Consider the following 13,770-nt stretch of genomic DNA (forward strand, 5'->3'; position numbering starts at 1 on the left):
TTTTCTTTCAGAAGCCATTGTGTCCAGTTCAGCGACCAACACTGGCCTAGTAACCGTATCAAAGACCTGCCCCCCCCCCCCCCCCTTCCCCTCCCCTCCTCTCCCTGTCCTCCGGCCAATGAATAAAAACAAACATTTAAATGATACATTTATGAATCACATTATAGTAACTGTCGGTGGTGGCGGAATAAGACAGTAAGACACATTAACCCACATTAGCAGTGTTGCCATGTCTGCAAGTGTTGCAAGTACTGTGATGCAGTGTTGCAAGTACTGTGATCGGCTGTAACCAGGCCTTTAGTGTGGTCAACTTTTTGAGGGCACAAGGCCGAGTGCCAGGGCATGAAGGCCATCAATTAAAACAATGATTTTAAGTCCCCGGTCATAATTATTTTATCTTAAAGGTTAAGGATGCAGTGATGTAAATAGGATGCAGGGATGGTCTTTTAGATGAGTCCCAGGGACCTTTTATGAGTCCCACTTCAACAACGTTAGGAGTAATATTTTGCCATTTTTACAAATTGCAGCATTTAACTCCCATTTCATTTTATATGGTTATAATGTGGTTATATTCATGTAGAAAACAGAAGAAGAAATTATTATTATAACTAAAGCTAGCAAAAATAAACTAGAATAAAAAAAACAGTACAGTAGTACAGTAGTGCATCCCGTGGCTGCAGAGGTCGTTGTTTATTGCGTCCCTTAACTATAAACTGCGTTTTGGGATGCAAAATGAACCCTATTTTAATCTCTGAGGATGATTACATTTTTTAGAACAGTGCTTCTTAAATAAATAATCACAGCTTTAAATAACTAAATATAAGTAGCTACTGTTGTAAAATATTGTAAACATGTGTGTAACATGTATTGGGGTCCCAGGCCAGAGATGAAAATCATAATGGAATGGCCAATGACCCTGTCACCTAGGCCAATTCAGATACAATGAATACAATTAATTTGGGGGTCATTGAAATTAAAATGGCTGGGGATCACTGGGTTAAACTGTGAGTTAATTCACAGAAAATACAATGACAGCCTACATAACTTTTGAATGAGGGCTTGGTTTAGAAAAGCCTATATTTTGTGCTAAAGTAATATATTGAATAACACAGAAATAAGATTTCCCCATTCAGACACAGACGTACAGGCCTATGTCTGCATTAAATTGTCTAAGGAAAAAACAAATACCTCATGTCACTCAGTGCTACAGTTGTTTCAGTTCATTTTAAGCTCTGAATGTTACACTTTTTGTTGTTGTAGTGTAGTTTGTTAAACACGTTGGGAAGCTTAAAGGACCACTACACCACTTTTCAACCCATCTTCATATAATAGATCCTCACTAATGGTTCAGAAACCGTCCTCCAGTGACATAATCGATGGGGAATACAAGCTGCATATAGAACCTGCAGGCTTTCTAGTCCTGAAAAGTTGCAATGCGAAAATGGAAGCCATCACGATAATGAAAATCTAAACTTTTTTGTAAAAAGATCTGCCTAATGATGTCACTGGAGGACTGCCCACAGCCCTCCTATGAGACACAGACTGAGTAGAAAGAAATCGTGCCATTTTATCATGAGTATTAGTGAGGACCTATTATATGAAGATAGGTTGAAAAGTGGTCCTTTAACGTTGTTTAATTGACTACAGGCGACAGAGTGAGAGTGAGAGAACGCGTCGTCAACGCTGCATGCACAGCTGTGCATGGGTTGAGACGAGTGGATGTTTTTATTTTTTAACATGATCACAACTTCAGTTAGCGACGTCTTGTGTTGTTGTTGTTGTAAGCTGTTGCTGAATTAAGGACTTTTCAGATGGAATAATTTATTTGGAACAATAAAACAAGAAGACACAAGCAGGAGGACTACACAGATAAGAAGAAAGAGGTAGACGACTACGTTTGCACCCGACAAGCTCAATTGTTCAACTGTGTAAAACACAACAAAACAGTTTATCAATTTGACCCAACATGAAACCTGCATTTATAACAGTGAAGGGCCTGTTACTTTAGTATTACCCCGCTCTGAATCTCGTCAGCTATCATCTCCCTTCATGTTTGTTATGAAATAACAGCAGAATAGCAGTCTGTCTGTCTGTCTGTCTGTCTGTCTGTGCGCGCGCACGCATGCCGACCAGCGGGGGTAGTTATTAAGGCAAAGTAACGCAAAATAATCAAACCACTTGGCAAATGGCATCACAACTACAATACACTTTAATTGCTTCTGTCTTTATATGGAATGAAGCCCCAACATGTGAAAGCTGATGTGCTTTTTATTGTGAAGGGAAAAGTTTCTGAACATCTCAGCCTGCATATTTCCATGTGCTGAAAATAGCTGTTCTACAAGCTCACAACGTGTGGTGGACGTGACGCATGCAACACGTCGTACGAAGAATATACCAGGTTTCACGTGAGAGATGTATTTTGTTGGCCGAGGCGATCATGTATGTAGCCTGCACACAGCGCTTCTCGACGCAAAATAACAGGCTATTGGAAGCTATTTTTCGGTGGCACTCTGTTGAATCAAACAACAAGTTTACCTCAGTGTTTGGGGACATGTTCTGTGTCTGCTGTCTCCGTGGATTCAGAGCGAGCAAAGCCGAGCACCGTCCTCCAGTTGTAAAATGCACTGCACGCTCCAGGGAAACTAATGCACGGCTGATTGTTGCTGAAATCTAGCTTTGTTTTTGTTTTTTTCGGGGTTGATCAGTGAGCGCGCCGCTGACACGTTGTACGTGACTCACGTGTGCAGACAGACAGGCACTCAGGCAGGCAGAGAGAGAGGCGAGACTCGGTGGAATGAGCAAGAAGAAAGTAATATTTTATTATCCCACTAATGCCCCGTGCCTCATGGTTGAGGCGGGGAGTGAAAGCAATAAGTAGCACCGGTGCAACCTCGCTATATTTTAACTTGCATGTTACGAGTAAGTAGCATATGCGACCTAATAGGTTGCACGCTGGAGCCCTGACTACTACACTATCTCTATAGTCATGTGATCAACACGGACCTGTCCGCTTCCCCATATTCCATCCCCATTGGCTAAGATTGTCTTCCAAAGTTTGCAGGATTGGTCCGTTTTGAACAAAATGCCACAAATCATGGACACACCGACACAGCGTGCGATTTCCGTGAAAATATGCACACACATTCCCACTAAGCTGAGGAAGAAATTATTTTAATGTCACTTAAAATAATTCAAATCAGCCTCATGGTGGCGCTATAACAGGCCAATTCATGTTCTTACCTACCAGTGAGACGTCATGAGGGCGAGAAGCGACCTTACAGATTGTATCCATAATGATACACCACGCAATTCGGTATACACTACCGCTATAGTCATGTGTCCATATTACAGATTGATTTTACAAATATTACTCATACAAATGTTCTTTTTCTAGTTTATTGTCTCCACCAGGCCGAAGGCATGGGGAGAGAGTATGTTTTGCACACCGTGTGTCAGCTAATCTCTGGGACCTTTAACCCGGTCGATGCCAAATTTTGTACACACACTCCCGGGATGCCAACGATGAACCTCTGCCCCAAAATTTCCAGAACGGCCTGTTATAGCACCACCAGGAGGCCGCTTTGTGCAAAACAAGTTTTTGGACAGTACACCTACAGATTTTGTCCAAACATCACACAAATTGGTACACAGTCTCTCTAGAGCCATTCAACGAAACAGGTCTTCAGACTCCATCCTGATTGGCTAACATTGGCTTCCAAAGTTCGCAGGAGTGCTCAGTTTCAAACACAATGCTGCAAATCATGAACACATCGTGTGATTTCCGTGAAATTGTGCACAGACATTCCCACTAGGCCGAGGAAGAAATGCCACGTGAACATTTTCAACTCAGCCTCATGGTGGCGCTATAACTGGCCGAAAAGTGTTTTACCTCTAACTGCACGGATCTGTGGATAACTTTGTATGCCAACTCTCTAGAGGCCAAGGAAAAACCTTTGCCTGGAATTATTCACATCTGCTCTTTATAGCGCCACCAGGAGGCCGACATATGTTCAACACATTTTCTAATATTACTCCTTCAGATTATATCCAAATTTCACACAAATCGGTACACATGCTCTCCATAGTCATGTGATCAAGACGGGTTTGTTTGATTTCTCAAAATCCACCCTCATTGGCTACGATTGGCTTCTAAACGTTTCAGGAGTAGCCCGCTTTGTACCCGTTTTGTACAAATCGCCACAACTACTCAACGCAGCGTCCGATTGCGGTGAAACTGTGCATGCATATTCCCACTAGGCTGAGGAAGAAATGCCACTTGACAGTTTTCAAATCAGCCTCATGGTGGCGCGACAACAGGCCAAGCCGTGTGTCTCACACACACACACACACACACACACACACACACACACACACACACACACACACACACACACACACACACACACACACACACACACACACACACACACACACACACACACACACACACACACACACACACACACACACACACACACACACACACACACACACACACACACACACACACACTAAACATTTTGCCAAACATCACACACACTCCTATCCTCCTGGTGGAGACCTGTGCCCAGAAGGGCACTTTTTCTAGTTTTGGTCTCGTTTCCTAATGTTGTTTAAACAAGAGGTTCTCAACATTTTCCATGTGTTCATTGACCCCCAAATTAACATGTCCCTCACATTTGTCCCCCAACCCCCTCGTGTGGACATGTTTTGTCCCTCCCCCAACCCCCTCGTGTGGACATGTTTTGTCCCTCCCCCAACCCCCTCGTGTGGACATGTTTTGTCCCTCCCCCAACCCCCTCGTGTGGACATGTTTTGTCCCTCCCCCAACCCCCTCGTGTGGACATGTTTTGTCCCTCCCCCAACCCCCTCGTGTTTTGTGTCAAGGATCCCTGTACAGGATTTGTATTGTTATGTTTCACAAATCTTCCAAATAAATAATAGATCTACAAGATCAGTGAGCTTGTAGATTTGCTATTGTGTGGCCTGCAGTGTTGGGCATAACGGCGTTTAAACAAACAGCGTTACCCAACGTCGTTATTTTTTTCAGTAACTGGTAATCTAATTAATTACAATTTTCATCGTTACAACGCCGTTACCGTTACTGACAATGAAATGTGCTCCGTTACTATGTCAAGTGTCCCCAAGCTTTCTGTTACCACGGGCCGGCTGACAGTGTGTGTGTCTGTGTGTGTGTGTCTGTGTGTGTGTGTGTGTGTGTGTGTGTGCGCTACTACAGGCTGGGGCTGCTGCTCCTCCTGCTGCAAACATGACACGGTTAGAAAAAAATACCAAGGATACGACAGTGATGTCTTACTTTTTGCTGTTACGCAACCAGGAAGTAACACAGACTCGACACTGTTTAAGCAGTGACATATGACCATATGACCTCACGTACGAATCCTTGGTATTGGTATCTTCATGGGTATTTTTTTTACACACAAACCCAGCGCGGCGCACACACACACAAACAAACTAACTTTAACAACAACCTGGCGAGTCACGACGAACAATCAGACAAGATGGCTTTCACAAATTGGCGGTACAAGGCCAACGGCTAACGGTGTAATCTTCCTAAAACCGGCCGAAATCCGTGCGTGCACGGTCGATCACGCACGCGCGTGATCGCGCATGCATCGCATATTGTGGGCTTGATTAGAGCTTAATTTGACTTAGTTATGAAAAATACGATGATAGCTTAGCATTCCGGACATCTGATACTAGATACTACCGGATATTTTGATCGCAAACCGGAAGTGGTCATCGCTCACTCGCTCTATTTGGTCAGAATCGGCATAATGGTGACGTTACCGCCACCATCAGGACTGATTGTCCCAATACTATAGTCTTGCCCCGTCAAAATGAGATGTGTATATCGCAGATTTTTCTTTTGGCATTAAAATTATGAATTCAAAATATGAATATATGTCACAGAAAAGCTGCTATTGGGAGTGGCAGTCCAAGGGATTTTATTAATTTACACTAAAAGCACTGTAGTGTAGTCCAGTGTTTTTCTTTATAGTTGACAAATGTATGTGAACATGTTGCTCTGTAAAGTTTCAAACCAAATTAAGGAAGAATTTTGACTAGCACAACTGTCACTGAATGGAAAATAGGTTACTTACTTTTATTTCAACATATTGAGACTTAAAAACTGGACTTTTGAGGTCCAAAAAGTTTGAGAACCACTGGTGTAGGCAATTACACCTGGTTTACTGTTGTTATCTACCAGTTGCTGTGCGTTGAGGTTCAATAAATATTATATTGAAGTGCAATACATATATTGAAGTTGAAGTTTATTTCTCCCTCATGGCAAAGGTTATGTGTAAGTTGTAAGTATCTGTCTATGCTGTTCTACTCTATGCACCTGGCTTGTGAAACCTGCTCCCAAAAACAATCCAAATTCTTTGACATTACAACTTTTTTACGCAAATAGTTACTTTTCCTAGTAACTAGTTACTTTTACAATAGAGTAATTCAGTTACTAACAGTTACTTTTTTGGAGAAGTAACTAGTAACTATAACTAATTACTTTTTTAAAGTAACGCGCCCAACACTGGTGGCCTGTAGTCTAGTCTCTTCTTTTGGGCTCGTTTCCAGAGACTTGGTTGGTTTGTTTATTTCTCTCACTGCATGTTGAGGCCTATTCATAGTTTTAGGTGATGAGGTGACCACCCAAACGGTGGTTAGTAAAAACAGAGGGGTGTGTTTGGGGTGAGCGGTGGGGGTTTGCACGTAATTCCGACGGAGCATTAGTCCGACATGCATCCCGCATGGCGGACATGCGCTGCTTGCGGTTAGGGTTAGGTTAAGGCCTAGTCTGGATTGTCGGTGGTGAGGTGACCACCGGAGCTGAAATAACGTTGAGTGGTGGTGAGTAAAAACAGAGAGAAGGGCTGGGAAGGTGGCGGTAGTTTGCTCTTCACCGTGGCTCAGTGACGTCATGTTGTAGATTTAGTAAAAATCACACCCATGTGAAGTAAGTGGTGCAACTCCGTGTGGGGGTCCCCGGGGGGGGGGGGGGTTCCAGACCCACAGGAACGCACCCAGGGTGCCGGCCCGATTCCGGCGAGCCGCCCAGTGTCCGAAACGGTTGAGAAATGACAGTTTTAGAGTTACCATGTGGGGGTCCCTCTACTGTACCCTCTACTGTACTGTCACTAAAATTGGAGTATGAATAGCACTGTCCCTGTCCCAATGCATGTCAGCCCTGACCCAGGCTGGCACAAAACATTGGGGGGGGGGGGCGGGGGGGGGGGGTCCTCGTTGGCACAAAAACCATTGTAAACTGGTGATTTCAGAAGGCCTCAGGGTCTTAATGGGTTAACCCATGTTTAGCTGGATCAAAACATAAACCAGGTCAGGCCATCTAAGAACAATGTTTATCGGAGATGGGGGGGGGGGGGGGGCTAACAGATGGCAGGTCCAGTTCAACTTATTGACAGTCAACATCCCTTATGTCAGGGCGTAAAGATAGGAATGAAGGAATAGCCAGCACACTAGAAATGTCCTTTTCACATGCTTTATTTACACCATGTGAAGAGGACATTTCTAGTGTGCTGGCTATTTCTTCATTCCTACTGGTATTTTTACTAGAGCTGCTCCGTTCAGGTTTTTTCGAACCGATCACCACTTGTTTTCCGCGCGATCGGCCGATACCGACCTTGTGCATAAGTGGACATTTTTTTATATTTCCCAAATTAATATTAATATTTTTCCTGTGTGTGTGCGCGCGCGTGTGTGTGTGGAGAGGAAGGGGATAATATTTAGGCCCGTCACAAAGATGCAAAACGATATGCTATATATCTGACCTTTATACCACTTAAATGGTATAAAAGATCGGTTTCTCCAGATCGGGTAAATTGCCGATCGCCGGCTGAGTCATTTGGAGTGAAAATATGCTGCTAACCGATCGGAGCACCTCTAATTTGTACCATAGTCTTGCATCCTATAAGACCATTCATCTAAGGCTTCAGTCACATATAAGAGAAAGCTGTCTTCTCTGTGTCTCCTGTGTGTTGCACAGCTCGCAATGCATTTTCAATGGGAGTCACGTGGTTTGACGAGACAAGCTTGCTCCCTGCTTGCTCCATGGGGGGGAGGAAGAGGGCAGAAGACAGCAAGCTTGTCTCGTCAAAAACACGTGACTCCCATTGGAAATGAATTGCGAGCTGCTCCGCCCCCTCTCTTCTCCAAGGACAGCGAGAGACTGCACCCTGTCTTTTATATGTGAGCGAAGCCAAAATTGTTGTGGGGGCTCCGTTTCTGAAAATTCTCTCTCCATCCATCCATCCATCTTCAACCGCTTATCCGTAGTCGGGTCGCGGGGGCAACAGCTCCACCAGAGAGCTCCAGACTTCCCTCTCCAGAGCAACATAAGTGACTTCCTCCTGGGGGATCCCGGGGCATTCTAAGGCCAGTGAGTCGATATGTTTCCTCCAACTGCGCCTTGGTCTGCCCCGAGGTCTCCTCCCAGTGGGACGTGCCTCGAGGACCTCCCTAGGGAGACGCTCGAGAGGCATCCTAGCCAGATGCCTGAACCACCTAAGCTGGCTCCTTTCCAGATAATTTCTCTTAGAATGTAAACATCAACAATAGTCACCATACCATGGGTCCAGAAAACACTGACCACTCTGAAACTAAAGATACAATAGTGACCATACCATGGGTCCAGAAAACTCCACTTGGCAGAGAGTCATTTCCAGATCACAGATGAATGAATGATTAATAAGTAGTAGCCATGGATAATAGAGCAATTAAATGAGGACATCACACAATGTGATGACACATCCCCGCACCCATCGAGTCACATAAGTATTAACCTCGCGTCACCAGGCTTTCCACCTCGGAGGAAAGCCTGGTCTGTATTCCAAAATCGTCCTGTGAAACGGTCTGGAATCTGGAGCAGATCGTAATTTACATCATGTTGTAGTCACTGATTTGTAGTAGTCATCAGGTTGCCTGAGAAAGGTTGAAAGAAGTTGCACTTTGACATTAAATAAAAAGCTCTTGAACCAGCAAGTGGCGTGTGCCCTCCTTCTCCTCCACATTTGCTGCTTTGTCGCCTACACACCTGCTGTTAAGTAAGTCGGTGTGTGGAAGTCTTCTCTTCAATAGTCATCAGGCAGGAAAAGGCGGAATAAGAAGTATCCATTAAATTACCGCCTTGTAGTTTCCTGCCAGATGACTACAAATCATTGACTACAACATGACAAAAGTTACCATCCGCTCCCGACCAGATAATAAACCCGAAAAAGAATGCTGCCCAGGCTACATAAGTATTCACTCTGAATCGAGTTAAAGTAAACCTGAGCCTTTTTACCCACATACTTCTCTTACTTTACTTTATCGGTTTATTTGGACGGGACAAAGTATATTATTGAACATTACATTTATATGTAGTATAATACACCGGATTTAGCAGAGATGCTCATTTCCATCCGTAGTCCCCGGACATTGAACACTAAACAAAAATGACATAGCAAGACATGAGGACAGCATACAAAAAGTTAAACATAGTACATTACAAACACAGCAAAAAGAGAAAATAACAGTTGAGAGAAATAAGAAAAGATTAGAAGAAGCTAGGGTAGGCCTACTCTATTGTGGATTGAGAGTCATACATGATCACAAGACTGGTTGTTTTTTTAACCACTGTTTCAACTTCAATTGTCAATTTGTATATACTTTTCATGATAAGTATCAAGGTATTAAATAATAGGGTATTCATTCATGAGAGTGTGTGTGTGTGTGTGTGTGTGTGTGTGTGTGTGTGACACTATTATCAGTTCTTCTCAACCAGTGGTACGGGGACCACCAGTGGTCCTTGGGAGGGTTCCAAATGAGTGATGGAGAGTTGGTAACCAAATGGGCCCTTATAGATCTTTAACTGTTGAGAGTAAGATGAAACCAAGATAATGGACCCGTAACTCTCAAGAGTTAAATTATTGTTATTAAACATCTGCATTACTCCACAATTACAGAATGTAGAAGAATTGTTATTCTGATCGTTTGCCCATTATCTCTCCTAACACGGAGTATGCCAAAACCGACATTGAGGTGCAGTTTCTGGCCCAGACAAGCGTTTTCAACGGCCTGTAGCAGGCGCTGTGATACTCGCGGCGGGTTTTTCCACCACCGACCGAGAGAACAAGAACCGGTCAAGACACCACACACACAGCAGTTTGTCACTGTAACATGCGATTACGGATATTTGTCTCTACAAAGTAAGCGTTACGCGCAATAAAACCTTGGCAATACGCTATTAATTAATGGCGGCGGATTAAGTGCTAATGGTACCACATCAATACAGCATGGAATTATGGCCAAAATCTTAACCAAAGACAAGTTTGGGGTCTGAGAGGCAGAATAAATAATGGACGTTGATATGAAAAGGGTTGAAACCCACTGTACTGTATACCTACTACAACTATTGGTCCAACACATTCGGGTGAATTTCTCTCTCAGGCGACCTTTAGTTCAAAGTTGCCCAACAACACCTTCCATTACGTGAACCCGTAGTACGGGTCCCTTCGGTTCAATTTGCACCAACACCACTAGCTGCAATTTGCAACACTAGATTTATATTTAACATGTTGAATCTAGAAGTGCAACACCAACCATTGACAGCCCATACATCCACACAGAAAAGTCCTACAAACTCACCAACATTGAATTTGGAGCTATACAGAAAGCTTGAAGTTTGTGTTAAATAAAAACCCACCGTAGAAATGTTACTAGCTACTTTGTCAAGAAAGTGGATTTTCATGAAACAAACACTTTGCCGATATAAAGAGGATAATTCAAGCTTTCCATACAGCTGCAATGTTGGTGAGTTTAACACAGTTTAATACAATCAGATTCTAGTGCTTTTCTGTTTGGATGTATGGGCTGGTTGGTGTTGCAACTCTAGATTCAACAAATAAATCTAGTGTTGCAAACTGCAGCTACAACACCACCACATCATTCTTTAACTCCGAGTCAAATGAACAAATCATCATGTTATACAGTGCATGTTATATTATATAATATATATGTTATAGATCAGGTTCTCAAAGTGGGGTCCTTGAGGGAGTTCCAGGGGGTCATCCAGCTAAATGATACTTCTGGAACCAAATGGACCCTTATGGGTCTGTAACTCAGAGTGTACAAATGGTACCATTTGTACACTCCCTTGTTAAATTAACACTGATTTTACAATATAAATGAAAAGCATAGAGAATCACTGCTGGAGCCATAAAACAATTATCTTATGGGGGTCCCTGGACCTGGCATCTCTTTTAAAATGGGGGGGGGGGGGGTCCGCGGGCTATGAGTGTCAATTTGGGGGTCCTTGACATGAAAACAGTTTGAGAACCACTGATGTTATACAGTGTGTATAACTTATATGTTATACACATACAGTCATGGAAAAGGTAAAAGGATGATTGTTGTGGATTCTCTCACCTTTGCAGGATGGTGTCAGATCCCTTCTTCTAGTCCACTTTTATCCTCCAAGCGCAGGTATATATTATCCAGGTTTTCCCCCAGTTTATAAAACAGACGAATGTACAGAGTTTCTCATCCAAGAAGCTTCGGGTCATTAATCCAGAGTCATTATAATAATAATAGAATCCATGAAGGCCTCAGACAGTATTAGAAACAGCTAGATGTTAGCACACAGTGCTAGGCTAACATCAAGAGGATTGTTGCATAGCTTTACATTTAAACTCTCAACTAGTCTTTCTGTGCGTTTCAACAACACGCACACCGACTAGCACGCACGCACACGCGCGCACACACACGACATCCTCCACAACAACACCACGTCCCATTAATTGAAAACATCCACAGTTAGCATCTGTTGTGTTTGTATTGTAGAGCCGCCGGTCGGTCCGTCCGTCCGGCTGACGTGGAAGAGTTAGTTAGCACGGCATGCTAATGCTAACGGCGATGCTAACTAACGATGCTAACGGCTACGTTGAAGCTAGCTGAACCTCCAGGGTTCAACGGATTAGCTTAGCCTAGCCAGCTAACTGTAACTATAACTTTAGCCAACGGGGCTAGCTGAAGCTAAAGTTAGCTTCGGGTCGGATGGATGGATGTGCCAAGTTAGCACCGTTGGTTCTTTTATTACTTCATAAAAAGTAAAAGAAAAAAATACTAATAGTTTATGAAGTAAAACTCCTTCCAGAGGAGAGCTGTCGACGGGTTTACAGTCTGGCGGAGTCAACACGTAGTGAATAATAACCCCATGGTGGTGGAACAACACAAACAAAAACAAACAAACCGAACTGAACTGCAGGGATAAAAGTGTTGGGGATGCTAACGGTAGCTAGCACTCAGCGTCCAGTGTTACGTCACCACAGAGACACAGCAGGCAGCAGACCCAAAATGAACCCTAGTATCTGTGGTGGTTCTTCTGGTTGGAGGATGGGGTCCGCGGACCACCGGTCGGTCAGATTAGATGAGAGCCCCCTCTCTGCTACATCCATCCAGGCCGGGCTGAGGGCTGTGGTTTGTGGGGAGCAGAGGAGAAACTCCACCGGTCCTCTATGGCTCTGGTCCTACCAAGGGGGCAGGCAGGCTTTCCAACGTTGAAGCTCTAGGTCCTAGTGGTAGGACGAGGGACTACAGGCGGACCCGTGGATTCATGACCGGGAAACCCCGTGCAGCTGGGCTTTAACGTTGAGCGCTCGGTTGCCCTACGTCACTCAGGACCTCAAAGTTGGGTCCTGGGAGGGACTTCCGGCAGTCTTCCGGGTGCTTCAAAACGCCACTGAGCAACTTCCACTGACATGAATAGCTGGGGGGGCGGAGCTTCGCGCTAGTTCAGTCTCTATTATATATATACTCTATGGGTCCTACTGACTGACCAGTGTCTGTTGGTGCCAGGTTGGAGAAGAACAATTAAACAAGCACATCTGGCTAAACAAAGTGACTAATACTAGCTGCTGCATGATCATTGTCTCTGTCTGTTTGTTATTCACTTCTTGTCATTGTTACTATATTGCGCCTATAATATATAATACGCATAGTTTTCATTATATAGATATCCCACTGTTAGGTAACTTAGGTTCTTAGCTTACATATGATTATCAATGACTATTTTTATGTATTTGATGTATTACCATGTGTTGTACTTGCTTAAAGGACCACTTTTCAACTTCTCTTCCTATAATTGGTCCTAACTAATGTTCATGATAAAATACCACCATTTCTTCCTACTCAGTCTGTGTCTCATAGGAAGGCTGTGGGCAGTTCAGAAACCCGTCCACCAGTGACATCATCGATGGTGAATCCAAGCTAATAGAAACGGCAGGCTTTCTTTTCCTGAAAAGTTGCAATGCAAAAGTTGAAGCCATCGTTCTCACGATAATAAAAATCTAAATATATTTTAAAACAAATCTTGTTTTAAAAAAAATCTGCCTAATGATGATGTCACTGGTGGACGGGTGTCCGAACTGCCCAAAGCCCTCCTATGAGACACAGACTGAGTAGGAAAAAATTGTGGTGTTTTATCATGAACATTAGTGAGGACCAATTATATGAAGAGATGTTGAAAAGTGGTGAAGTGGTCCTTTAACTGTAAGTCGCTCTGTAATTTAAGAGTGTCTGCTAAGTGCCTAAATTGTATTGCTTGACTTGTATTGATTGCTCTCTGTATATGTGTAACGCCTGGGATTCCACGTGAAAGTCCAATGTCTTAACCACAAAGGCATACCCCTATATGGACCAGGGGAGATATTAGAGATATTAGACTTTTGAGGCCATCAGGCGGAGGCTCTGAGC

At 43.6% G+C, this 13,770-nt stretch overlaps 1 protein-coding gene across 3 annotated transcripts in view; it reads right to left on the reverse strand.

Moving 5' to 3' along the window:
* Positions 1-12,588, reverse strand: part of ppfia1 (PTPRF interacting protein alpha 1) — a 72,672-nt gene extending 60,084 nt beyond the window's left edge. For all 3 annotated transcript variants that reach the window (XM_079496816.1, XM_079496817.1, XM_079496815.1), the window contains exon 1: positions 11,446-12,588. The gene's annotated coding sequence lies outside the window, so the exon portion shown is untranslated. The remainder of the gene's footprint in view (positions 1-11,445) is intronic.
* Between the last annotated feature and the right edge of the window lie 1,182 nt (positions 12,589-13,770).

Source organism: Electrona antarctica (assembly GCF_951216825.1).
Source record: "Electrona antarctica genome assembly, chromosome: 3".
Classification (NCBI taxonomy): Eukaryota; Metazoa; Chordata; class Actinopteri; order Myctophiformes; family Myctophidae; genus Electrona; species Electrona antarctica.